The sequence below is a fragment of the Gorilla gorilla genome, chromosome 7, assembly GCF_029281585.2.
Source record: "Gorilla gorilla gorilla isolate KB3781 chromosome 7, NHGRI_mGorGor1-v2.1_pri, whole genome shotgun sequence".
Classification (NCBI taxonomy): Eukaryota; Metazoa; Chordata; class Mammalia; order Primates; family Hominidae; genus Gorilla; species Gorilla gorilla.
This window is the reverse complement of record NC_073231.2, coordinates 58,056,072-58,083,620: the sequence shown is the minus strand read 5'-3', so window position 1 is coordinate 58,083,620 and position 27,549 is coordinate 58,056,072. Positions and strand designations below refer to the sequence as shown.

Genomic DNA, 27,549 nt, shown 5'->3' with positions numbered 1-27,549 from the left:
TACTGTCTGAAATAGAAATATTTTCTGCATCATAATTTAGCAGGAAAGTAGGAAGGACTCTTAGATCTTTGAAGCAGCCATGATAGCTTATAGTGAAACTTTTGACATACCAGTATATCTCCAAAAGTTCTAGGCAAATGTGTAAGCAACATACCCTGAAATAGATGAGATGGAATATCCCTGAAACTCATCTATTTCTCACAATTCTGCTTGGAACTATATATCTCACATTCATCCTCAACTATAAATTAATTGCATAAACCCTGATACATATAGAAAAATTCTAAAGTTATTATGTCATAAAATAGAATGGTTAATGACACAGTGTAACCCTAGTGACCTAGTAGTGTAACTGGTTTGTTGCTGTCATAAAATAAAATAGTCTATCATCTATTTTCAACTGCTTCCTTTATATTGATCTTATGAAATGCTTCAGTGTGAGAGACAATAACATGCTGAAATGGGAGGAAAACTTTAAGTGAAACTTCAGTTGAAAAAAAATATTGGACTTGAAGGCTTAAAGAAGATGATAAATGGCATTGAAGTTATTACTATAGAAGTGAAAGCCAAATTTTGCCTGTTTTTTGAAAGTATTGAAACACTGGGAAGAATCTTTCAAAGGCAAGTTTGGTTAGGAAGATAACTAAAGACAGGAAAGGTAACTGTGTTTAAAGTCTTACAAAGCAAATTGCAAATATTAATTCTAATATTGTCAAAAAGAACCATTTTATATTAACTTGAGCATGATTAGAAAGTATTTAGAAAGTAATGTGTATGTTACTTTCCTTAACGTAAATGTTCCTACCCTACAGTTGCTGCTAGGATACATGGGACTTTTTCCTTGATTTCTTTTTAATATTATTCATTAGTTTGCAAACTGATTAGTCCATAAGATTCGAAAGTGTAAATAAAGTAAAAGTGGATGGTGCCCCATTGTTTGAAGTGTCTGATCAGGTACTGAATAAGTAGAGGAGTTGGTTCCATTTGCACATCCTCGGGGGTTGTACAGTCATGTCTGCCCAGCCCGAGAGTGTGTACTCATCTGAAATGGAACTAGCTGGTTATATAAGACCCTGAATCAACCAGAGAGGTGACTCCTCTGCTGCAGATTCTGCTGAGAGGCTGAGAGTACATGTGGGTGGACAAGGATGACACTAGGATCACTCCAAAGATTAAAAATATTCCTCTTCAGACTTGGAGAACCTCAGGTTTCAATCCAGGATTATAATCAAGGCCACCTGACAAGCAGACTGAGTCAGGAACAAATAGTGCCGTACAATTTCTAGACAACAGAGAGGTTATCTCTTCCCTCAAATTCATGTCACTACTGAGTTATACCTGAAATCTCATTCCTGGAGGAATCATTGTTTAGATGCAGGCTTTGAAAACTGATTTTTAAAAACAAACAAAGCCAAAAAATAAAACCAAAAAACAAAAAAATGGAAAAGTGAAAAATCCAACATTTGATTGTTTTCTGACATTTTATGTCTTCCATTTAATATAGATCTAATTAAATGTATATATATTTTGGTAAGGAGATAGGACACAGCAGAGACGGGTACTGGGTAACTGTGGAGAGAGGGAAGGAAAGGGTCAAAGAAACCAGCTGTGTGTGCATTGAGCTAGGTGCTTCCAAAAGACATGGCCTCAGTTAGTCCTCACAAAAGGCGGGCATTATGGGACCTATTTATATGGTCCAGAAACTGGGGCCTATGGATTTAAGTAGTTTGACTAAGTTCATTCTGATAATCAGCAATAGATCTTAATATATCCAACTAATGCCTGTCTGACTCGAAACTCCACCATCATTTCGGTGCCTGAGACTGCATGCAACTGGGAGGTCAAGTAGGACAGAGCCCTGGACTCCATGAGCCCCTCTGGGTGACTTAGGCTAATGGGGCATTTTTTTAACTGGATCAAGTCTGTGTGAGATTCTTGGTGCCAATGAGCTTTTAAGCTGAGTGGTTTTCATCTCCACATGTACGTGCCACCTGGGGTACACGAAGACTGCGTGGGGTGCTCCTGTGTGTGAAGACTTTGGGAGGATGAGTTTCAGATCCTCAATTTCCATAAAATCCATCTGCCTGAAATACTTGAAGTGAGCTCCCTTTCCCACATCTGAACTCTAAATTCTATTCTCCCACTCTGCAAAGTAAAAGGCTAACTCTCACCCGCCCCTCATTTTACCGTGGGATGTTTGGAGGGGTAAAACCACTGCAGCACCAAAGAAAGGAAACTTTCAAAATACTGATGCTAGTATCGAGAGTGAATGATTTGCAGTTACAGAAAATAAAAATCTTAATTACAGGTAAATTGTTTCTAAAAAGTATGATCAAGTGAGAAAAAATTTTCAGAAAAAAAAAATAAAGGAGAATGTTCTATGGGGGAAGTAAAATGTCAACATGACTTCAAAGAGAAAAAGGAACTACATAAGATTTCTGACTTTTGAAGACTTCCTTCATGTCTTTTTGAAATAGATGATATTGATTAATTCAATGGATACTTTTAAAAGAGTTATGTAGCAGTTTTATTTTAAAATGTAATTAATTAGAGGACAATGGAAATAACACCTTTTGTGACTGCTTATTCTTTTGGATGTCAGTCACATAAAAATGAGGGTTTGGAAGAAAATATTAGGCTCATAAGCAAAAAATATTGATGAGCACTGTCAATTCTGGCTGCCCTTGGATTGCATGAGCCACTTCACTGGCATCTTTTCTATCACCAGGCTAGACAAGATCAACTTTGGGAAAAGAGAGACAGGCAAATATGCAACCTCCTCAGCATGACTTTTACTTACACAATTTAAAAGGTGTGGTGGGGCCAGGTGCGATGGCTCACGTCTGTAATCCTAACACTTTGGAAAACTGAGTCAGGAAGATCTCTTGAGCCCAGGAGTTTGAGACCAGCGTGGGCAACATAGTGAAACCCTATTGCTACAAAAAATACAAAATTAGCTGGGCATGGTGGTGTGCACCTGTGGTCCCAGCTACCTGGGAGGTTGAGGTGGGAGGATCACCTGAGCCTGGGGAGACAGAGGCTCTAGTGAGCCATAATCATGCCACTGTGGTACAGCCTGAAGCCTGGGTGACAGAGTGAACCTTGTCTCAAAAAGAAAAAAAAAATGCTGTGATGGGGATGTGGGAGATATTCTGAGTTTACAATTGCAAGGCTTATGGTCCCCAAGAAACCCCTAGAAGAAAACAGAGAGCTCGAAGTTGAATATTTAAACTTCCTTCTAATTAATTGTAATATGTGTTTCCACCTACAGTTTTCAGGAGAGAATAGTTGACAGTTGGCATAAGCAGGAATGTAAGAAAAAAAAACTCAGGTGAATAGTGAGACAACATGGAAACCTATTGAGTTTAAACTATCAATTCCTATCCCCCATTCTATTACCAAGTATTGTTCCCAGAAAAGAAAAAAGAACCACTTCTTTTTTTCTCTGTCTCTATTAAAAACTAATTGTGAATGTATGCCTTTAATACATAAAATTGTTGTAAAGCACTAATTTATGTAAACTCTCTCACCCTGTTTTTGATCAAATAGATAATCAAGAATTTCCTTTAGGAAATCGTTCTGCAGATTGAATGAAGTGAGGTTATTGCTCTAAGTCATTTAAACAATGAAAGTTGTGTCTTTGAAATACTAATACATTCATTCTTCTTTCAGAATCCTATTTAGAATTCTGTTTTTTCTTCTTCCAATTTTTTCTGAAAGCTGAAAAAAGAACAATAATGCAATTATGCATGTATTGATGTACAACTGGCACATAAACTTCACCAGGATGTAAGTTGGAATGTTTTCTTAGAAGAGCAAGTACTCAGGGCATAAATGTCAGCAATTTTGAAAAAGCTATTACTAATTATAAGGAGCTCAAGGGGAAATAGTTGATATTCCCTATGGAAATAATAGATGCAAAGGGATGAATGCAAAACAGGTTTGATTCTATTTTGGGAAATATAAAAATATTTCACTTACAGTTCCAAAAGACATATAAGAGTCCTTTCAAAAACTGTGTTATAAGAATTTCAGCACCATTTTTCAAAGAAGACAAACAGCACAACTGTTCACAAGGCACTAAGTTCACATTCAGGCCAAATATATTTATGACCTGAATATTCCATACTCATTCATACATCTATTTATTCATTCACAAAACATTTACTGTAAACCTACTATGTACAAAACACTGGAGACATTGCTATAAAGATAAAGCCCATTTAGGCACAGAGAGGAACACAAAAGTACTCTCAATTAAAGAGAAATAAAATAAAATGTATAATGCATTTTTATCATTATTTCTCCTGATAATCATCTCTTTATGTTAGACGGATTATAAACATCCTACAGTGGGTGAATCTACCTTCTGAATAACTATCTCTCAAGTTTCCTCCCAGGCACTCAGAATAAGATCATATGTTTAGGGAAAATTTTAAATATTCCATAATGTAACACAATATTGAATTAAATGTATAACATGGAGCTGGATGAAAACTTTTAGATTGTTAAGTTGCTAGGCAAATTTTAGCTCTTTTAACATTTAAAACCACCCCAGAAAATGCTCCTGGTGTATTAAACTGTCATTCTGCTGACATAATCCAGAGTCATATCTGGCTACAGTTACAGCCTGTGTAACCTGGAGTGCCATTGTCCAAAATTCTGGTCAGGCCAGATTTTGCCCACCTGAACTGAACAAGTTAAAAGTCCTCCTTCTTGCTGTGGAAATAGCCTGAGGTTTGCGATGAAACCGGACTTACTTCCTTGATTCTAGTGTATTCCTTGTAGAGTAAGCTTGATTCTATTGACAGGAAGCTGATCTTTCCTTGTGAAAAGGACTCTGCTTTCAAATATTTCCTGGCTCCAATTTGAGTGTTAGCCTGTACCACACACTTCTCCCTGCTTGGCAGAAGTAGATTCTAAGCATTAGGTCCCTCGCTTGTCAAGCTAGGTTTTGGAACTTTCTTTGACAGTCTTTAGTTGAGGAGAATCCTATGCATTTGAGATGCCCTTGTGGTGTTTATGTCTTTCTGAATAACATGTTTGCCGCCAATAATCAAAACACAGCTTACCTTGCAGCAGATTTTTAAAACATACACTTTGTGATGTATTTAATACTAGCCAACTATTATATGATGGGTATCTATAATCATAAACACTGAACCTAATATTCTACTGTGAAGAAAAACTGATTCAGGAGTTTAAATCTTGAGAGCTCTGATTGTGGAAGTTGCAGGTGAGATGATTTGTCCAGTGTGCATATTTCCACCAGCTGTGCTCAGCTTATAGGACTTTACTGGGGATATAATAGCCTGATGTTTGGTATAAATAGATTGCAAAGGAAGACTTAATAGATTTTTTAAGACAGAGCCATCATGCAGGACACATCTCTTGTTTTTCTAACAAGGATAGCAAATCCATTTTAGCACATTATCTAAGTTACAGCTATGGGTTAATTGTACATTATAGTTATTTGAAAAAGCGACTACAAAGGAAAATCTTGTCTAAAATGGAATTCATAGAAGGCTCTTATATAGCAACTTTCCAGAGTTCAACTACAAGCACAAATTGTAATGTAAACATAATGCCCTGTGAAATATTATTTTAGCCCATGCCATGGCCCACTTGTTTAGTGTCTTTATTTTAATTTCCAGGGTACCCCTGGGATTCGTCAGGACTTGTTGCAAATGAAAAAGAAGGATGATCTTTAATACTGCTGGGGTCCCTCAATAGTTCATAGTATTTCATGGAAGTTGATTTTGCAAGAGAAATCTTTTTGAAAAGTTGACTATCTTGGAAGTTGAAATGAGAGGGTAACCCAGCTTCAATACCTAAAATGTAAATGAGAGAAGCAGTTATTATTAGCTTTGGCAAAAGCAGAAATCAGGGATGTGGCCATCTTGATCTAGTGCACCAATGTAGTGTACATCTTTCTGCCTTAGAGGCTGGTGTCCAGTTAAAAAAATGAGTTGTTTTACCTGAAATGCAGTAACTTTTTGCGAAAGAAGCAGCAGTTTTGAAAGCCAATTGATATATTTTTTATCGAATTTATCTCTGGTCCAAGTGCTCAAGTGGTGTTTGTGGAGGGAGAGTAGAAGTATGTTATCACTTATTCTCAATAACTTTTGCAGCAATGTGCCTGCACAAAACAATTTTCTTCATGGCTTGATATGGTTTGGCTGTGTCCCCACCCAAATCTCATCTTTAATTGTAGTTGCCATAATCCCACATTGTGGGAGAAACCTGGTGGGAGTAATTGAATCATGGGGGCGGTTACCCCCTTGTTGCTGTTCTCATGAGAGTGAGTGAGTTTTCACGAGATCTGATGGTTTTATAAGGGACTTTTCCCCCTTTTTCTGCACTTCTCCTTGCTGCCACCATGTGAAGAAAGACACATTTGCTTCCTCGTCCACAAGGATTGTAAGTTTCCTGAGGCCCCCCCAGCCCTACAGAACTGTGGGTCAATTTAACCTCTGTCCTTTATAAGTTACCAAGTTTCGGGTATGTCTTTATTGGCAGCATGAAAACGGACTAATACAGTAACGAAGGAAATGCTCATTGTAGCATTTTAGATTTTCTTTTATTATACTTTAAGTTTTAGGGTACATGTGCACAACGTGCAGGTTAGTTACATATATATACTTGTGCCATGTTAGTGTGCTGCACCCATTAACTCTTCATTTAACATTAGGTATATCTCCTAATGCTATCCCTCCCACCTCCCCCCACCCCACAACAGTCCCCGCTCTGTGATGTTCCCCTTCCTGTGTCCATGTGTTCTCATTGTTCAATTCCCACCTATGAGTGAGAACATGCGGGGTTTGGTTTTTTGTCCTTGTGATAGTTTGCTGAGAATGATGGTTTCCAGCTTCATCCCTGTCTCTACAAAGGATATGAACTCATCATTTTTTATGGCTGCATAGTATTCCATGGTGTATATGTGCCACATTTTTTTAATCCATTCTATCATTGTTGGACATTTGGGTTGGTTCCAAGTCTTTGCTATTGTGAATATTGCCACAATAAACATATGTGTGCGTATGTCTTTATAGCAGCATGATTTATAATCCTTTGGGTATATACCCAGTAATGGGATGGCTGGGTCAAATGGTATTTCTAGTTCTAGATCCTGAGGAATCGCCACACTGACTTCCACAATGGTTGAACTAGATTGCAGTCTAACCAACAGTGTAAGTGTTCTTATTTCTCCACATCCTCTCCAGCACCAGTTGTTTCCTGACTTTTTAATGATCGCCATTCTAACTGGTGTGAAATGGTATCTCATTGTGGTTTCGATTTGCATTTCTCTGATGGCCAGTGATGATGAGCATTTTTTCATGTGTCTTTTGGCTGCATAAATGTCTTCTTTTTTGAGAAGTGTCTGTTCATATCCTTCACCCACTTTTTGATGGGTTGTTGGTTATTTTCTTGTAAATTTGTTTGATTTCATTGTAGATTCTGGATATTAGCCCTTTGTCAGATGAGTGGATTGCAAAAATTTTCTCCCATTCTGTAGGTTGCCTGTTCACTCTTATAGTAGTTTCTTTTGCTGTGCAGAAGCTCTTTAGTTTAATTAGATCCCATTTGTAAATTTTGACTTTTGTTGCCATTGCTTTTGATGTTTTAGACATGAAGTCCTTGCCCATGCCTATATCCTGAATGGTATTGCCTAGGTTTTCTTCTAGGGTTTTTATGGATTTAGGTCTAACATTTAAGTCTTTAATCCATCTTGAATTAATTTTTGTATAAGGTGTAAGGAAGGGATCCAGTTTCAGCTTTCTACATATGGCTAGCCAGTTTTCCCAGCACCATTTATTAAATAGGGAATCCTTTCCCCATTTCTTGTTTTTGTCAGGTTTGTCAAAGATCAGATGGCTGTAGATATGTGGCATTATTTCTGAGGGCTCTGTTCTGTTCCATTTGTCTATATCTCTGTTTTGGTACCAGCACCATGCTGTTTTGGTTACTGTAGCCTTGTAACATAGTTTGAAGTCAGGTAGTGTGAATGCCTCCAGCTTTGTTCTTTTGGCTTAGGATTGACATGGCAATGTGGGCTCTTTTTTGGTTCCATATGAACTTTAAAGTGGTTTTTTCCAATTCTGTGAAGAAAGTCATTGGTAGCTTGATGGGGATGGCATTGAATCTATAAATTACCTTGGGCAGTATGGCCATTTTCACGATATTGATTCTTCCTACCCATGAGCATGGAATATTCTTCCATTTGTTTGTATCCTCTTTTATTTCATTGAGCAGTGGTTTGTAGTTCTCCTTGAAGAGGTCCTTCACGTCTCTTATAAGTTGGATTCCTAGGTGTTTTATTCTCTTTGAAGCAATTGTGAATGGGAATTCACTCATGATTTCCCTCTCTGTTTGTCTGTTATTGGTGTATAAGAACGCTTGTGATTTTTTGCAACATTGATTTTGTATCCTGTGACTTTGCTGAAGTTGCCTATCAGCTTAAGGAGATTTTGGGCTGAGAAGATGGGGTTTTCTAGATATACAATCATGTCATCTACAAACAGAGACAATTTGACTTCCTCTTTTCCTAATTGAATACCCTTTACTTCCTTCTCCTGCCTGATTGCCCTGGCCAGAACGTCCAGCACGTCCTATGTTGTCCAACGTCCTATGTTGAATAGGAGTGGTGAGAGGGCATCCCTGTCTTATGCCAGCTTTCAAAGGGAATGCTTCCAGTTTTTGCCCATTCAGTATGATATTGGCTGTGGGTTTGTCATAGATACCTCTTATTATTTTGAGATACATCCCATCAATACCTAATTTATTGAGAGTTTTTAGCATGAAGGTTGTTGAAGTTTGTCAAAGGCCTTTTCTTCATCTATTGAGATAATCATGTGGTTTTTGTCATTGGTTCTGTTTATATGCTGTATTATGTTTATTGATTTTCGTATGTTGAACCAGACTTGCATCCCAGGGATGAAGCCCACTTGATCATGGTGGATAAGCTTTTTGATGTGCTGCTGGATTCGGTTTGCCAGTATTTTATTGAGGATTTTTGCATCGATATTCGTCAGGTATATTGGTCTAAAATTCTCTTTTTTTGTTTTGTCTCTGCCAGGCTTTGGTATCAGGATGATGCTGGCCTCATAAAATGAGTTAGGGAGGATTCCCTCTTTTTCTATTGATTGGAATAGTTTCAGAAGGAATGGTAACAGCTCCTCCTTGTACCTCTGGTAGAATTCGGCTGTGAATCCATCTGGTCCTGGACTTTTTTTGGTTGGTAAGCTATTAATTATTGCCACAATTTCAGAGCCTGTTATTAGTCTATTCAGAGATTCAACTTCTTCCTGGTTTAGTCTTGGGAGGGTGTATGTGTCAAGGAGTTTATCCGTTTCTTCTAGATTTTCTAGTTTATTTGTGTAGAGATGTTTATAGTATTCTCTGATGGTAGTTTCTATTTCTGTGGGATCCGTGGTGATATCCCCTTTATCATTTTTTATTGCGTCTATTTTATTCTTCTCTTTTCTTCTTTATTAGTCTTGCTAGTGGTCTGTCAATTTTGTTGATCTTTTCAAAAAACCAGCTGCTGGATTCATTGATTTTTTGAAGGGTTTTTTGTGTCTCTATTTTCTTCATTTCTGCTCTGATCTTAGTTATTTCTTGACTTCTGGTAGCTTTTGAATGTGTTTGCTCTTGTTTCTCTAGTTCTTTTAATTGTGATGTTAGGGTGTCAATTTTAGATCTTTCCTGCTTTCTCTTGTGGGCATTTAGTGCTATAAATTTCCCTCTACACACTGCTTTATATGTGTCCCAGAGATTCTGGTTGGTTGTGTCTTTGTTCTCGTTGGTTTCAAAGAACATCTTTATTTCTGCCTTCATTTCGTTATGTACCCAGTAGTCATTCAGGAGCAGTTTGTTCAGTTTCCATGTAGTTGAGTGGTTTTGAGTGAGTTTCTTAATCCTGAGTTCTAGTTTGATTGCACTGTGGTCTGAGAGACAATTTATTATAATTTCTGTTCTTTCACATTTGCTGAGGAGTGCTTTACTTCCAACTATGTGGTCAATTTTGGAATAAGTGCAGTGTGATGCTGAGAAGAATGTATATTCTGTTGATTTGGGGTGGAGAGTTCTGTAGATGCCTATTAGGTCCGCTTGGTGCTGAGCTGAGTTCAATTGCTGGATATCCTTGTTAACTTTCTGTCTTGTTGATCTGTCTAATGTTGACAGTGGGGTGTTAAAGTCTCCCATTATTATTGTGTGATAGTTAAGTCTCTTTGTAGGTCTCTAAGGACTTGCTTTATGAATCTGGGTGCTCCTGTATTGGGTGCATATGTATTTAGGATAGTTAGCTCTTCTTGTTCAATTGATCCCTTTACCATTATGTAATGGCCTTCTTTGTCTCTTTTGATCTTTGTTGATTTAAAGTCTGTTTTATCAGAGACTAGGATTGCAAGCCCTGCCTTTTTTTGTTTTCCATTTGCTTGGTAGATCTTCCTCCATCCCTTTATTTTGAACCTATGTGTGTCTCTGCATGTGAGATGGGTTTCCTGAATACAGTGCACTGATGGGGCTTGACTCTTTATCCAATTTGCCAGTCTGTGTCATCTGATTGGAGCATTTAGCCCATTTACATTTAAGGATAATATTGTTATGTGTGAATTTGAGCCTGTCATTATGATGTTAGCTGGTTATTTTGCTCGTTAGTTGATACAGTTTCTTCCTAGCCTCGATGGTCTTTACAATTTTGCATGTTTTTGCAGTGGCTGGTACCAGTTGTTCCTTTCCATGTTTAGTGCTTCCTTGAGGAGCTCTTTTAGGGCAGGCCTGGTGGTGACAAAATCTCTCAGCATTTGCTTGTCTGTAAATTATTTTATTTCTCCTTCACTTATGAAGCTTAGTTTGGCTGGATATGAAATTCTGGGTTGAAAATCCTTTTCCTTAAGAATGTTGAATATTGGCCCCCACTCTCTTCTGGCTTGTGGAGTTTCTGCCAAGAGATCCACTGTTAGTCTGATGGGCTTCCCTTTGTGGGTAACCCGACCTTTCTCTCTGTTTGCCCTTAACATTTTTTCCTTCATTTCAACTTTCGTGAATCTGACAATTATGTGTCTTGGAATTGCTCTTCTCGAGGAGTATCCTTGTGGCATTCTCTGTGTTTCCTGAATTTGAATGTTGGCCTGCCTTGCTAGATTGGGGAAGTTCTCCCGGATAATATCCTGCAGAGTGTTTTCCAACTTGTTTCCCTTCTCCCTGTCACTTTCAGGTACACCAATCAGATGTAGATTTGGTCTTTTTACATAGTCCCATATTTCTTAGAGGCTTTGTTCATTTCTTTTTATTCTTTTTTCTCTAAATTTCTCTTCTCACTTCATTTCATTTATTTGATCTTCCATCACTGATACACTTTTTTCCAGTTGATCAAATCAGCTACTGAGGCTTGTGCATTTGTCACATACTTCTCATGCCATGGTTTCAAGCTCCATCAGGTCCTTTAAGGACTTCTCTGCATTGGTTATTCTAGTTAGCCATTCGTCTAATTTTTTTTCAAAGTTTTTAACTTCTTTGCCATGGGTTCGAACTTCCTCCTTTAGCTCAGAGAAGTTTGATCATCTGAAGCCTTCTCCCAACTCGTCAAAGTCACTCTCCGTCCAGCTTTGTTCCATTGCTGGTGAGGAGCTACGTTCCTTTGCAGGAGGAAAGGTGCTCTGATTTTTAGTTTCCAGCTTTTCTGCTCTGTTTTTTCCCCATCTTTGTGGTTTATCTACCTTTGGTCTTTGATGATGGTGACGTACAGATGGAGTTTTGGTGTAGATGTCCTTTCTGTTTGTTAGTTTTCCTTCTAACAGTCAGGACCTTCAGCTGTAGGTCTGTTGGATTTTGCTGGAGGTCCACTCCAGACCCTGTTTGCCTGGGTATCAGCAGTGGAGGCTGCAGAACAGCGGATATTGGTGAACAGCAAATGTTGCTGCCTGATTGTTCCTCTGTAAGTTTTGTCTCAGAGGAGTACCTGGCCGTGTGAGGTGTCAGTCTGCCCCTACTGGGGGGTGCCTCCCAGTTAGGCTACTCAGGGATCAGGGACCCACTTGAGGAGGCAGTCTGTGCATTCTCAGATCTCCAGATGCGTGCTGGGAGAACCACTACTCTCTTCAAAGCTATCAGACAGGGACATTTAAGTCTGTAGAGATTTCTGCTGCGTTTTGTTTGGTTATGCCCTGCCCCCAGAGGTGGAGTCTACAGAGGCAGGCAGACCTCCTTGAGCTGCGGTGGGCTCTACCGAGTTCCAGCTTCCAGGCCACTTTGTTTACCTACTCAAGCCTTGGCAATGGCCGGCACCCCTCCCCCAGCCTCGCTGCCGCCTTGCAGTTGGATCTCAGACTGCGTGCTAGAAATGAGTGAGGCTCTGTGGGCGTAGGACCCTCTGAGCCAGGCACGGGTTATAATCTCCTGGTGTGCCGTTTGCTAAGACCATTGGAAAAGTGCAGTATTAGGGTGGGAGTGACCCGATTTTGCAGGTGCCATCTGTCACCCCTTTCTTTGACTAGGAAAGGGAATTCCATGACCCCTTGTGTTTCCTGGGTGAGGCGATGCCTTGCCCTGCTTCGGCTCACACTCGGTGCGCTGCACCCACTGTCCTGCACCCACTTTCCGACACTCCCCAGTGAGATGAACCCAGTACCTCAGTTGGAAATGTAGAAATCACCCGTCTTCTGTGTCGCTCACGCTGGGAGCTGTAGACTGGAGCTGTTGCTATTCAGCCATCTTGGCTCCACCCCAGAATTCTGGATTTTTGGATTTGGGAGGTTAAACTGGTAAGTATATAATGCAGTATTCCAAAATAAAATATAGTTTAAAATCCAAAATGCTTCTGGTTCCAAGCATTTCAGATAAGGGATACTCAACCTGTATTGGAAAACCATGTTAAATGGGCATCTGCATACAGTTGCTAAATAAATACTATGTGAGGGACCTATTCTAAGTTGTAAAGATCTTGTAAAAGTGAAAAAGGAAGTTACTTAAGCTATTTAAATTGGATCATGCTACAGATGGGGACAAAACATTTGCTGACAAACAAACAAAAACACTCCAAAACGTAACTGATAAAGGGCTAGTATCCAACATATATGATGACTTTGAAAACTCAACAATGGGGAAAAGATGTGAACAGGTTTCTCACCAGAGAAGATGCACAGATTGCTAATAAACATAGGAAAATATGCTCCATATCATATGTCATCCACATCATAACTCATCAGGATAATGAAAATTAAAACAAAGAGATATCATTGTATGCTTATTATAATGGCTAAATTCAAAACACTGACAGCATCCAGTGCTGGAGAAAATATGGGACAGCAGGAACTCTCATCCATTGCTGGTGGGAATGCAAAATGGTAGAGGCATTTTGGAAGACAGTTTGGCAGTTTCTTATAAATCTAAACATGCTCTTATCTTATGACTCAGCAATTACATGCCTTGGTATTTACCCCAATTACATGAAAACTTATAGTCACACAATAACCTACACCCAAATGTCTACAACAGCTTTGCTCATAATTGCCAAAACTTAGAAGCAGCAAAGATGTCCTTTACAGAGATACTCTCTAAAAGAAAATGATATTTATTCAGGAGTAATATTACAATGGGATTATGCATGCCATAGTTAACTATGTGTGTAGTCAAAAATATTGAGGCAAGGGAAAGTTTTTAAAGACAAAATGAGGCGGATTACATAAGTTATTTTGAATCAATTATCCTTGGAAACAAGAATAAATAACAAGAATGCTGTGAGTCCAAGGTTGGACAGGCTGTTGCTGAACAGGTGTCCTCACAGAAGTATTTTCTGTGTAAAGCTGTAGTGGCCTTTGTGTAAAGTTGTGGATTTTGCCATCTTTTGTGATAGTTCTTATTGTCAGGGATATGTGCATGAGAACCCTCCCCCAGTGGCTTTCCCTCTCTCCATTTGTCAATGCTTGACACAAATGCCTCCATTTAGACTCTGAAAACTTTCACACCTTCAGTAGGTGAATGAATCAACTGCGATACATCCAGACAATGAAATATTATTGACCAATACAAAGATATGAATTATCAAGCCATAAAAAGACATGGTGAAACCTTAAGAGCATATTGCTAAATTAAGCTAATCTGAAAAGGCTACAAACTGAATAATTCCAAATATATGACATTCTGGAAAAGACAAATTAGGGGCACAATAAAACGATTAGTGGTTTTAAGGGATTTTGGGGGACAGAGGGAGGGAGAGAGGGAAGGACGAATAGCTGAAGCACAACAGATTTTTAGCACAATGAAATGATTCTGTATGATATTGTAATGATGGGCACTTACCTTTGTCAGAACCCATAGAATGCCCACCAAGAATGAACCCTAATATAAACTATGGATTTTAATTAACAATAATGTATCAATATAGACTCAACAATTGTAATAAATGTACCACAATGTTGCTAAATCTTAATAAGAGTGTAATCTGAGGATCCAGGGTAGGTGAAGGGAGAGGATATATAGGAACTCTGTACTTTCTGGTCATATTTCTGTAAATGTAAAACTTATTTAAAAAGCGTATTGAAAAAAGAAAGAACATAAATCTTTATTAAATAGGCACTGCAGGGTCCCTAAATAGAAACTTTTTAATAATGATTACGACCTAAAAATATGTTTATATAATAAAATTACATTAATAAAATAATTTTATTACATAGTCTAGTTCTCTCACACTAATTTCAACTGACCTTTCTACCAATAATTCAAAACCAAGATTGATTTGATTTTAAGGCACAAACAATGGATTGAATTAATAAGATGCATATTAGAAATGGGTTGTTTTATCAATTCTTATGTAATGCATATTTTGTCAGGAAATATTCATTACAAGAGAGAGCTAAAACATGAGGCACCAGTCTTTTGAAATTCTCTTAAGTTAAACAAAAATTGCCAGGAAAAGCAGAAAGAACTATATTCCAGAAAAGTTAACAGAACAAGGTACATTTAAACCATTTTAACTGTTCACTAGTAAGAGCAATGGGATCTTTGAAGAATAAGTAGTTAATAAGTCACAGTATCCTACCCATGAGAATGAAATGTAACTTTCTATTTTGCTGATGGTTCAAAATAGCAAGTTGGCTATTCTCTCTCTCTTGGCCGCAAGCTTGAAAATCTTGGACATTTGTGTTTTTACTACTTAGAAAAAGAAAGATGCAATATAAAGAGAATGTCATCCTGCAGTGTTTCTTCTTCCCAAAGCCAATAATTATTTTCAAATACATTTTTATTTCAATACTTTTTGGGGTACATGTGGTTTGGGAGTACATGGATAAGTTATTTAGTGGTGATTTCTGAGATTTTTGTGCACCTGTCACCCAAACCATGTACACTGTACCCAATAGGTAGTCTTTTATCCCTTACCCAGCTCCCAACCTTCACCCTGAGTCCCCAAAGTCCATTATATCATTCTTATGCCTTTGCATCCTCATAGCTTAACTTTCATGTAGAAGTAATAGCACACAATATTTGGTTTACCATTCCTGAATTACTTCACTTAGAGTAATGTCCTCCAGCTCCATCCACATTGCTACAAGAGACATTATTTCATTCCTTTTTATAGCTGAGTAGTATTCCATGGTGTATATGTATCACATTTGCTTTAATCATTCATTGGTTAGATGGGCACTTAGGTTGGTTCCATAGTTTTGCAATTGTGAATTGTGCTGCTATAAACATGCATGTCCATGTGTCCTTTACGTGTAATGGCTTCTTTTCCTTTAGGTAGATACCTAGCAGTGGGATTGCTGGATTGAATGGTATTTCTACTTTTAGTTCTTTAAGGAATCTCCAAACTGTTTTCCATAGTGTTTGTACTAGTTTACATTCCCACATGCAGTGTAAAAATGTTCCCTTTTCTCCACATCCATGCCAACATCTGTTGTTTTTTGACTTTTTAATTATGGTCATTCTTACAGGAATAAGGTGGTATCTTATGATGGTTTCTATTTGCATTTAATTTGCATTTTGCATTTTTTTGTTTGTTTGAAATTCAAGTAACTTTAATAATTGGTGATGTTTAGCAATTTTTTGTGTTTGTTGGCTGTTTGTATATCTTTTTTTGAGAATTGTCTATTCATGTCCTTTGTCTGTATTTTGAAGGGATTATTTGTTTGAGTTTCCTGTAGATTCTGGATATTAGTCTTCTGTGGGATGCGTGGTTTGCAAAAATTCTTTCCCACTCTGTGGGTAGTCTGTTTACTCTATTGATTATTTATATTGCTGTGAAATAGCTTTTTAGTTTAATTAGTTTAATTAGCTCACATTTATTAGTTTTATTAATTTTGTTACATTTATTATTAATTTTGTTATATTTATTTTTGTTACATTTATTGAAATAAAGATAAAAATGTATTTAAAAATAATCATTGGCTTTGGAAAGAAGAAACACTGCAGGATGACATTCTTTTTATATTGCATCTTTTTTTTCTAAGTCAGTCAAAGACACAAATATCCAAGAATGGTAAGGCTATTCGATGAGGAAAAGTCAGTCCTCAAAAAGTGGTGCTGGGTAACTGGATATCTACATGGTAATGAATGAATCTGGACCCTTACTGTACATTTGTTACTTATAATTTTGTTACATTCGTTACATTTTGCCTTACTGGACATTTGTTACTTATGATTTTGTTACATTTCTAGAAAAGTTTTTCCGATGTTATCTTCTAGAATGTTTATGATTTAAGGTCTTAGATTTAAGTCTTTGATCCATCTTGATTGATTTCTGTATAAGCTGAGAGATGAGGATCCAGTTTCATTCTTCTATATGTGCAAAGCTCACTATTAAATTATTATTTAATAATTATTAATTATTAAAATATGTAGAATATAATGGGTATTTTCAACTTCCCTATGAAAATAAATTCAGATGAAGTTGGTTCAAAAAACTAAATGTATGTACCTTTTATATCTTGAGAAATATCACTGGCACATTATTCATACTGTCAGTGGGCATTTCAGTTTCCACCTTTTGGCTATTGTGAACAACGCTGCCATGAACATGAGTATACAAATATCTGTTTGAGTCACACTTTCAATTCTTTTGGGTATAAACTCAGAAGTGGAATTGCTGGGTCATATGGTAATTCTATGTTTATTTCTTTTTTGAGGAACTGCAATACTGATTTACACAGTGTCCTGCATCATTTTACATTGCCACCGACAGGGAATAAAGATTCTAATTTGTTCACATCCTTGCCAACACTTGCTATTTTCTGTTTTTGTTTTGTTTTGTTTTGTTTTTTGATAGTAGCCAACCTAATGGTGGTATCTCATTATGGTTTTGATTTGCATTTTCCTAATGATTAGTGATGGTAAAAAATCTTTTCATGTGCTTATTGGCCATTCGTATATCTTTTGTGGAGAAATGTTGTTTTAAGTCCTTTGCCAACTTTTGAAACAGATTTTTTGTTGTTGCTGTTGAGTTTAGGAGTTCTCTACATATTTTGGGTATTAACCTCTCATCAGATATATGATTTGTAAATACTTTGTCCCATTCCATGGATTGCCTTTATACTCTGTTAATATAGTTCTTTGATACACAAAAGCTTTAAGTTTTCATGAAGTGCAATTTGTTTGTTTTTTCTTTTGTTGCGTGTGTCTTTAGTGTCATATTCAAGAAGTAATTTCCAAATCTGATGTTGTGAAGATTTTGCTCTATGTTTTCTTCTAAGAATTTCATAGATTAGCTGTAACATTTAGGTCTTTGATCTGCTTTTAGCTAATTTTTGTATATGGCATTAAGTAAGGGTCCAGATTCATTCATTACCATGTGGATATCCAGTTCCCCAGCACCATTTTTTGAGGACTGGCCTTTCCCCATTGAATAGCCTTACCACTCTTTTCAAAAATGTTTGACCACATATATGAAAAATTCCATTGATCTTTACATCTGCTTTTATGCCAAATGCACTGTTTTGATTACCATAGCTTTGTAGTAAGTTTTGAAATCAGGAAATGTAAATCCTCTAGCTTTGTTCTTTTTTTATTGCGATTGTTTTGGCTACTTCATGCCCCTGAGATTCCATATGAATTTTAATCTCTATTTCTATAAAAAAGTCATTGGAATTTTGATAGGAATTGCATTGAATCTATAGATCATTTGCGGGGGGGGGGGATTGTTGACATTTTAATATTGTCTTCCAATTCATGAACATGGGATCTCTTTCCATTTACTTATATCTTTTAAAATTATTTTTAGCAATGTTTTAGAGTTTTCATTGCAGAGGAATCTTTTAAAAATGTAACTATTTTAAAGCCATTCATGGGGCTTTTTCTTACTGGTTTGATCCAACTTTGCATTGCATACTGATCCATATATCATGTCAACTTATTCCATTTATAGACTGAAAAATGTATATCAATTTTGTACCTGTGGGCTAAAACTTCATTAGAACAGTTAAATGACATTTAATGTACTACAGCTGGAAAACAATGCCAGTGCACAAATCTATTACTATAATAATGTGGTTTTGAATTACATTTCACACAGCTCAGTATTATCTTCTACCAAATTTACAAGTCCAATGAAAGGTAATATAGTTCAATATACATTAACAATTATGGTTATTGTTTTTTTACTTAACAGACCTGCTATTTCAGGTATTGTTTTCATTTACCTTTTAATCAGCTTAAACGTTGTAAAATACCTATAATGAGAGGGGTTGTATTACAAGCAAAGCATGAGAAACTGTGGGTAGCAAAATTTGTTTGGTTAGTTTTTTTTCTAGTTGTAAAGAGATGATGTTGATATTATCTCATAGAGATTTCCTGTTTTCTCAGTCTTCTGGGAAGAAAGAACCATATGCCACTAAACCAATCCTCATTGCACCAGATGTCTTATGTAAAGGAACACCTTAACATCTCAGAGATTATACATTTTTAGGAATCAAATATGTTAAAAGGATTAAAAAAGATATTTTACATCTCTACATTCTTCAGAGTAATTAGCCCAGAACTTTGCATAAATGTGTTTACTTTGTATTCATTTCTTTATTTAGTAATTCATTCTCAAATATTTGTTTAGTACCTTGTATGGGCTAATTGCACTGCTGTGCATTGGTGGCTGTGGGATTCAGCCTTCAAGATACCACCCAATGATCCCTGTCTCCTGCTACACACCCTTGGGCTACGTTGCACCAGGGTTGGTCTGTGGGATCCATAGAATATTGCAGAATTGATGGTATGTGACTTCCAAGATAGGTAGTAAAAGATCGACTTCCATCTTTTGCATTACCTCTTTTGGGTCACCCTCTCTGGGGAATCCATGTCATCAGCAGCTTTGTGAAGTGTCCCAGGAGGTGAGGATCTAAAGCCTTCTGCCAACAGCCATGGAAGTGAGCTGAGAAGTATATCTTCTCAGCCCAGTCAAGTTTCAAGTTACTGCAGACCCTGCTGACACTCTAATTGCAGCCTCATCAGTGGCCTTGAGCCAGCACCACCAAGAATAGCTGCTCTAGAATTCCAAACTCTCAGAAACTGTGAGAAAATAAGTGTTTACTCTTTTACCCTGAAAAATTTGAAAGAATTTTCTATACAGCAATCATTAATTAATACAGAGATACATGCATGAACAAGTCTTTTCTTAATTTCAATTTTTATCATGGATTAAAGGGTACATGTGCAGGTTTGTTACATGGATAAATTGTGTGATGCTGAGGTGTGGGGTACCAATGATCCCATCACCCAGTCCGGAAGAATCGTACCCAACAGGAGTTTCTTCAGCTTACATTCCGCTCCTTTTCTCCTCCAGTGATCCCCAGTGTTTATCATTCCCATCTTAGCAATCATGTGTAGTCAATGTTTAGTTTCCACTTATAAGTGAGAACATGTGGCAGTTGGTTTTCTGTTCCTGTATTAGTCGCTTAGGATAATAGCCTCCAGCTCCATCAGTGGTACTGCAAAGGGCATGATTTTGTTCTTTTTTATGGCTGCATGGTATTCCATGGTGTATATGTACCATATTTTCTTTATCTAGTCCACTGTTGATGGACACTTAGGTTGATTTCATGTCCTTACTATTGTTAATAGCACTGCAGTGAACATACAGGTGCCTGTGTCTTTATGAGATAATGAATTATTTTCCTTTGAGTATATACCCAGTCATGGGATTGCTGGGTCAAATAGTAGTACTATTTTAAGTGGATGAACAATTCTTGTCCTGCCTTCAAGGAGCTTCTAGCTCAGTGAAACTGGTGAACTGTTGATTTACCACTAAACCAAGGGTAGGTACCACGACAGCACCTAGATGCAGCACCTATCTCAGTCTTGGTGACAAGAACAGCCAAATGAATGAATGATTCTTAATTTGTGGCTCCAAGAATGAGGACGAGGAAGTAGCAAGAGAAAAGCATGGACGACTCCAGATAGAAGAGAAAGGGTGAGCCAAGGTTGAGGTTAGGGAGAGGTGAGTACAGTAGTTTCCAGGCCCTGGTTTCATGTGGGCAACAGGGGTGATGAATAATGAGGATGGGGAGGTGAGCTGGGAACAGATGAGGAAGGAAGGTATATATCACAGGAAGGAGTTAGAGGAGAGCCACTGAAGATTTTTAAGCACAAACATGACTACCATTCAGAGTATAAGCCAGGGTAAGTAGGAAACAAGGAGGCACTGGCTGCAGAAACAGGAAAAGGTCCTGGGAGTCTAAGAGAGGGTAGTGGCAGTAGGAAAGAGAGGGAGTTGAGTTTGAGGCATGTTAAGAGGTTAGAATCAACAGATTTGAGGCTGAAATACATAATTTGGCATTTTTTTCTTTTAATTTACCCCACTAAGACCCCTGGACACTTAACCTATACCTGCCCCTCCTCTAGTACGGCCATCTTGGTGATTGACACCACAGATGACTCAGTCGCTCCAGATGGCAACCTGGACATGACTGGAAATACCTCCCTTTCCCTTGTAACTGTATCCAGTTACTAACCTAATTTTACATGTCTAATGCCCAAGATCTTTCTAATTAGAGTGTCCCTTCCCTTCTTTCCCCACCTGAGTAGTGTTAAGTAAACCCTTGCCACCTCTTCCCTCAATTTTTATAATGGTTCCTAACAGTTTCACTCCTAGCCATACCTTCTTTGCATGAATTCTCTGTATCCCTACCAGGCCCATTCAAAACACTCATATGAGTGTTCACCCACCCTGCTTAGACACATTCACTGGTTCTTCTGCCACTGTGGACACAGTCCACATGCTTTGGCTTGGATGCAAATCTTTTTTCTCTAATCTCTAGACTTCTCTCTCTCTCTCTCTCTCTCTCTCTCTCTCTATATATATATATATATATATATGTATGTATCTCCCTTCCTCCCTCCTCTTCTACCTCCTCCTCCTCTCTCTCTCTCTCTCCCTATATATATATATATATATGTATATATGTATGTATATCCCTTCCTCCCTCCTCTTCCACCCCCTCTTCCTCCCCCCCAAAGCCCTATTGTACAGCCATATTAAACTACTGGGGTCACTTATGTACATTTAAACCCTTTCTTTTCTCTATATGGATCTTCACTTCCTCCTGTCCCCAGCTAACTCCTACATGTTAGGAGTTAGAACTCATACATGTTAAGACCCAACTGTGTGTTGCCTCTTCTTGGATACATAAGCTGCCACCTGATGCCTATCTCCCCTAGCTCTCACCTCACTATATTCAATTTGTGATTTGCATCCAGTCTCTCCCACAAGTTTCCAAACTCCTTGAAGGCAGGGACCACACCTCATGTGCCTGGCACCGTCAGCGTAGTGTCTTGCATAAAATAGACACTCCACAAATGTGAAAGGCTAGAACTGAGCACTGCATTCAAACATTCTGCTTAGTGTCCTGAACAATACAGTCCAAACAGGAAAGTACTGAACATTAAGAACCTTCTTATCTTCTTTAAGAGTTAGAAAAGCTTGAATAATTCTTTCTTATCTGGTATAGGAAAATTTTTGATTTTTTTATATTAGATACACTGGAAAGTGAACTATCAAGCATGAAGAGACAAACATCTACTATTTGAACTTTTGACAACTAATTTATAGCTCCAGGACCAATAGGTTATTACATATATTGTCCTTGTTTGTGCAAGATCAATCAAATACCGCTTTGTATTAATACTTTTAAAAAGATTAAAATTCTGTTTTTTTCATGTTTAACTCTGTCTTCAGATATGAGTCACCTAATGTCTTCTTTGAGAGGAGATTACTTTGAAGTCTGGGGGACATCCCCAGCTAGAAGACCTGGGCAGAAATATGCTCGGATGATCATGATCTGAATTCAAAGGGAACAATTAAGGAATTATTTCCATTTTGATTCTAATAGCAAGCTTTTCTACTTGTTGCCCTTCAACCTGTCTGCATGCCAGCTGAAACTTCAATAGAGCCTCATGACAGAGCTGTTAAAAGACTTTGAAAAAGGAACGTGTGAAATCATAAATGCTTCAGAAATAAGAGAATGTTTCTCAGTCCATTACATTCTTAACCTCTTGTTTCTGCTTAACGGACTTTGTTAAAGGTCAGTGAGAATGTTTTAACAGCAAATGCTTGAGACTTCCAAGAACATATTGTTTCCATTCTAGATACCCATTGCTAATAAAGAACTGGTTTGGTATATTCTGTACTTATATTTTCAGTAAAAATAAAAAGTCATCATCAGAAAGACTTGAGCATAAATCTAAATTTCAAATCTTTGAATTAGGATATATTCAAAAATTTGTAATTTGGTGTTACTTTTCCAATTAGGAAAATGAATAACATAACATCTTTATAATGCATTACAGTTTATGATGAAAATTTCTGTATGCTTTTCTCATTTTTCACTATAGTGGTTGAGTGACATGGATAATAATGTAATTTCATTTTAGATATGAGGAGACTGCAGTCCGAGAAGGTTAGGTTGCTTAACTAACCCTGCTAACCTGTGAATGAGCTGTGATGTGATCCTAGATTTGCAATCAGAAACTGACAAACTTCTGTTCTCTATTGAATGCTTCTGTTTTTGTTTTTATTTGTTTCTAAGAAGTTTTCAACCAGGCACTGTGGCTCACACTTACAGTCTCAGCACTTCCATCAAGAAGCCAAGATAGGCAGATCACTTGAGCCCAGGAGTTCAAGACCAGCCTGGGCACCATGCCGAAACCCCATCTCTACAAAAAATACAAAACTTAGCTAGGCATTTTTGCATGGCCTGTAGTCCCAGCTACTTGGGAGAATGAGGTTGCGGCGACAGTGAGTTGTGTTTGTGCCACTGCACTCTAGCCTGGCAGACAGAATGAGACTCTGTGTCAAAAACAAAACCAACAAAAAACAGTTGTTTTTCCAGCACAATTCATGAGATTGTTTTTTAAAATGCACAAACTAGTACTTTAAAAGATATTTTTGATTTTCCATTACACAAGTACAGAAATGTGTAATTTCTTTGTCAACTTTTCCCTTAAGAAATTAATTTTTTTCATTGTCTGAAAGAGATGGAGTTACCTGTCTCTAAAGGATATTTTCCTCAAGTACCCACAGGTAATTTTGAATTTGTGGTTCATGTCACCTTTTTATGACTCCAGAAGTTAAATGATTCTTGGCTGTACATCAAAAGATGATTATGTAGTTATTATTTATTTTTGTAGCTCAGATGAACCTGGTACTAGCTTCATTATAGTGCTTGTCCCATCGGCCAAATGAACACAATCTGGAAATATGACATGCATTTTTAATAGTAATAAGGCAATAATTCTGCATTTTGTGTAGGTGTACCAGGGGCTACTTAAGTGAGGTTTAATGTCAATTAAGAAACACTGCAGTGCCCTTACTGGAATCTTGTAATAGTCACATTTCTCTCGTTGTTTTATGAAGTCAGGTGTAAACAATCACTTTAGAGGGGGACTTACTAAGTATGGACCTGTGCATCATTTTTCTTAGCTATATATATGAACGTATAGTAAACATAAGCAGCACAAACTTTTCTTCTGTTTCTAGAGTGACAGGCATTCTGTAGTATTGATAGTATATAAATAGACATCATTAAATGCTTTACCCATGGCTTTGGGCCCTAGTATCATTATCTGAAAGCATTTAGAATGAGTAACTAAAAGCCAAGAAAATTTACAAGTCGCATTTTGGAGAATAATTACAGTTATCCATCACCAAACTGCTGGCAAGTAATGGCATTGCCTCATTGGATTTTATCCCTTTTTATGACTCTGGCTGTTCCTCAGGTGTAAGGTCTATAAGCCATCAAGTGGATTGGAAGGGCCAGGAAGACCAGAGGCCCAGAATGACTTCAAGAAACAGCATATAAAAGAGTATTGGCACAATATGGAGAACCAGCTGAAATATTTGGAATTTGTATGTGCTGAGCCGTGTGAAGATTGCTACTCAGTATTAATCATATTCCAAAAGATAGGTTATCATTAGCATTTATAAAAACATGTAAGTTCTACTCTGTGCTACCTGATGTAGGAGACTTTATTAGTTACTCATGGCTGCAGGAACAAGGTCCACAAATCAAGTTGCTTAAAACAACAGATATTTATTCACTTACAGTTCTTGGAGCTAGAAATCCAGAATCAAGATGTCGGCAGAGCCATACTCTAGGGAAAGATTCCTTCTCTGTTTCTGGTGGTTGTCAGTAATCCTTGGCATTCCTTGGCTTGTAGATGCATCACTCCAATCTCTACCTCTATCTTTACATGGCCTTTACCTGGTAAGACTAGGTCCAAACTTCCCACACTATATAAGGACACCAGTCCTTGCATTAGAACCTCCCATAATCCAGTAAGACTTTACCTTAACTTGGTTGCATCTGCAAAGACCCTTTGTCCAATTCAACAAAGACCATACATTTCCTAACTCAATGGCTTTGGAAGTTAGTGATATTGAAAATATAAATGTGTATTTTTAGAACCAGTATGAAACATGTGTTTATTATCTATTGCTACATAACAAATCACCCCAAAACTTAGTGCCTTTAAACAACAGCCATTTTGTTATATATCAGGATTTTGTGGGTCAAAATTTGGATGGGGTTTGGCTGGGCAATTCTCCATGTGGCATCCCTGGTGGTATCCAGTTAATGGCTTGGCTGGAGAGTGAAAAATGGTTTTGTTCACAGCTAGAAGGCTGGCCTTGGCTTAATCTCTCTCATTCTCCCTGTGTGCTCAGGACCTTTCCACACACTCCCTCTAGCAGAGTAACTATATATCTTAAATGACAGTTCAAGGTTTTAAGAGTAAGTAATTAAAGAGACAGGAACTGAAAACTGCTTGTCATTAATAAGGGACAGGCCCCCAAACTGGCACAGCATAGCTTCCATAATACTGTTTGTCATTATAGTCAGAGCATACCCTCAGATTTAAGGGGAGAGGTGAAACTCTCTGTGGAAAGACTATTGTTCACCTTTTGGCCACAGATAGCTTACATTTCTCCCATCTTTGAAAATCTCATGCCAGCAGGGCACAGTGGCTCAAGCCTGTAATTCCAGCATTTTGGGAGACTGAGGCAGATGGATCACTTGAGGTCAGACCAGCCTGGCCAAAATGGTGAAACTCCATCTTTATTAAAAATACAAAAATTAGCTGGGTGTGGTGACTCATGCCTGTTATTACAGCTACTTGGGAGGCTGAGATGAGAGAACTGCTTGAACTCGGGAGGTGGAGGTTGCAGTGAGCCAAGATCATTGTGCCACTGCACTCCAGCCTGGGTGATGGAGTAAGTGAGACTCTGTCTCAAAAAAAAAAAAAAAAGAAAGAAAGAAAGAAAGAAAAGAAAATCTTATTCCATCAGAGCTCTGCCTTGAATTCAAGAAGCCGCTGGTAAAATCAGGTCTATGTAGAGATGAGATTCTTTGTGTATATTTTCTCTCCATCTGAAGACCTGTAGACCATAGGAGCAAATTTTGTGCCCTCCCCACAACATATAATGGTCAGAGAGGAGTAGATTCTCCTCTTTAAAAAAGAAAATGGGAAACATGTTCCACAGTAATTCTAAAATCCAACCAGATGCAGGTCACTAGATCCTTAACTAGGCTCTAGTCCTGTTTCCTGGAAACTATTGCCCTGGCTCTCCGTTCTCTCTTGAATCCATCCTCCTTTTCCATAAAAACTTTATGGGACCCCTGTGTATCAAATAATGATCCAATCCATCAAAGAAAAGCCATGTACACATTTGGTTCTGACATAGTCCTTTTTTGCTGGAACTTAGGGCATTCTGGGGAAATGAAAAGAAGCCTTCTTTCTAGTTGAAAGGGTTCATCAGGCATCCTTAAAATTCATAGAGACATATATTATGATTTCTATAAGTCCAATTAGGCTTACCTTCAGATATTTCTGAGAGGTCAACAAAGGAACATCCATGAGCTTTATTTTCCTAAAGCCATGTTGTACAAGTAGCAGCAGCCTGGATTTAATCTTTGCCCTGAGGTCATTTGTAACTGTGCAAGTCTATTGCTGGGAGAGCCTGGGAATGAGAAACAATTTTACCTTCATATTCAGCATGTTCTGGTCCTTTTTTCCTCTGAATCTTGCTTAGAAACAGAAAATTTCTTCTTTGGCTTATCCCTTTCCATGTTTTACCATAGGCAGCTAGGAACCAGTTGGCGCTTTCTCCATTTTGCCTGTTCATCTTTCTTGCCAGACTTTTGTGGAAGTCCATTAAGTTTCTTATCACGTGCAACATTAATGCCAAACTTTCTGCCAGTACAGAAAAAGTATCACATATTTTCTGGCCTCCAGTAACATATTTTCATTGTCTCTAAAGGCTTCACCAACAGTCTTTTCAAGGCCCTTGGGGCTTTTGCTAACAGTCTCCTTGAAGTCCTCTTCTTTCCACTAACAGTCTCCATGAGGCCCTTTTAGCTTCTGTCCACTGCTTGATTCCAAAGCTGTCCACACATGTGACAGGTTTTGTACAGCAACACCACACCCCCAGGTAATGCATTTTGTCCCGGTTTTCTACTGTTCTGTAAAAATTGACCCTAAAACAAGTGGCTTGAAACAAGCACCATTTTATTATACCTTATGACTTTTGTAGACTAAAAAACAGCCTGAGCTTGACTGAGAGGTCCTTCTGCTCCATGTGATGCCACTTGTAGTCATTCAGAGGTGGCTGGGATGGTCCAGAACCGAAGTCAGCAAAGTTTTTTGGTGAAGGGCCAGAAGGAATGTATTTTAGGCTTTGTGGGCTGTACTGTTTGTCAAAGCTACTCAGCCTGACCACTGAATGACAAAGTCATGTGGGTGCTCAGTCTGCTAGTACCTGGTCTAGAGAACCCAAGAAGGCTCACACATTTCATTTACTTTCATGCAGGTGGCTAGAGAGTGGGCTCAGCCCATCTTCTCTCCCTCCCTCGGTAGTTGCAGGGTGTCTCTGCATGGTTTCTCCAGCAAAACAGTCCACTTTCTCACATGGACGCTTAGGCCCCAAGAATCAGTGGTCCAACAAACAGAAAGTGAAAGCTGCCAGCCTCATGAGGTGTAGGCCTAGAAATGCACAACATATCATTTCTGCCATTTTCACTGGTCAATGCAATCATAGATCCCTTCCTCCCATATTGAAAAGGAAGAGAGATA

At 38.0% G+C, this 27,549-nt stretch overlaps 1 protein-coding gene and 1 long non-coding RNA gene across 4 annotated transcripts in view; both read left to right on the top strand.

The window, feature by feature from the left end:
• NKAIN3 (sodium/potassium transporting ATPase interacting 3) overlaps window positions 1-27,549 on the top strand; it is a 735,379-nt gene that overhangs the window by 60,832 nt on the left and 646,998 nt on the right. The gene's annotated exons all lie outside the window — the stretch shown is intronic.
• On the top strand, window positions 231-22,651 carry LOC129524267 (uncharacterized). The gene is made up of 2 exons (XR_008668026.2): window positions 231-658; window positions 22,160-22,651. It is a non-coding gene; the product is annotated as an uncharacterized lncRNA (long non-coding RNA).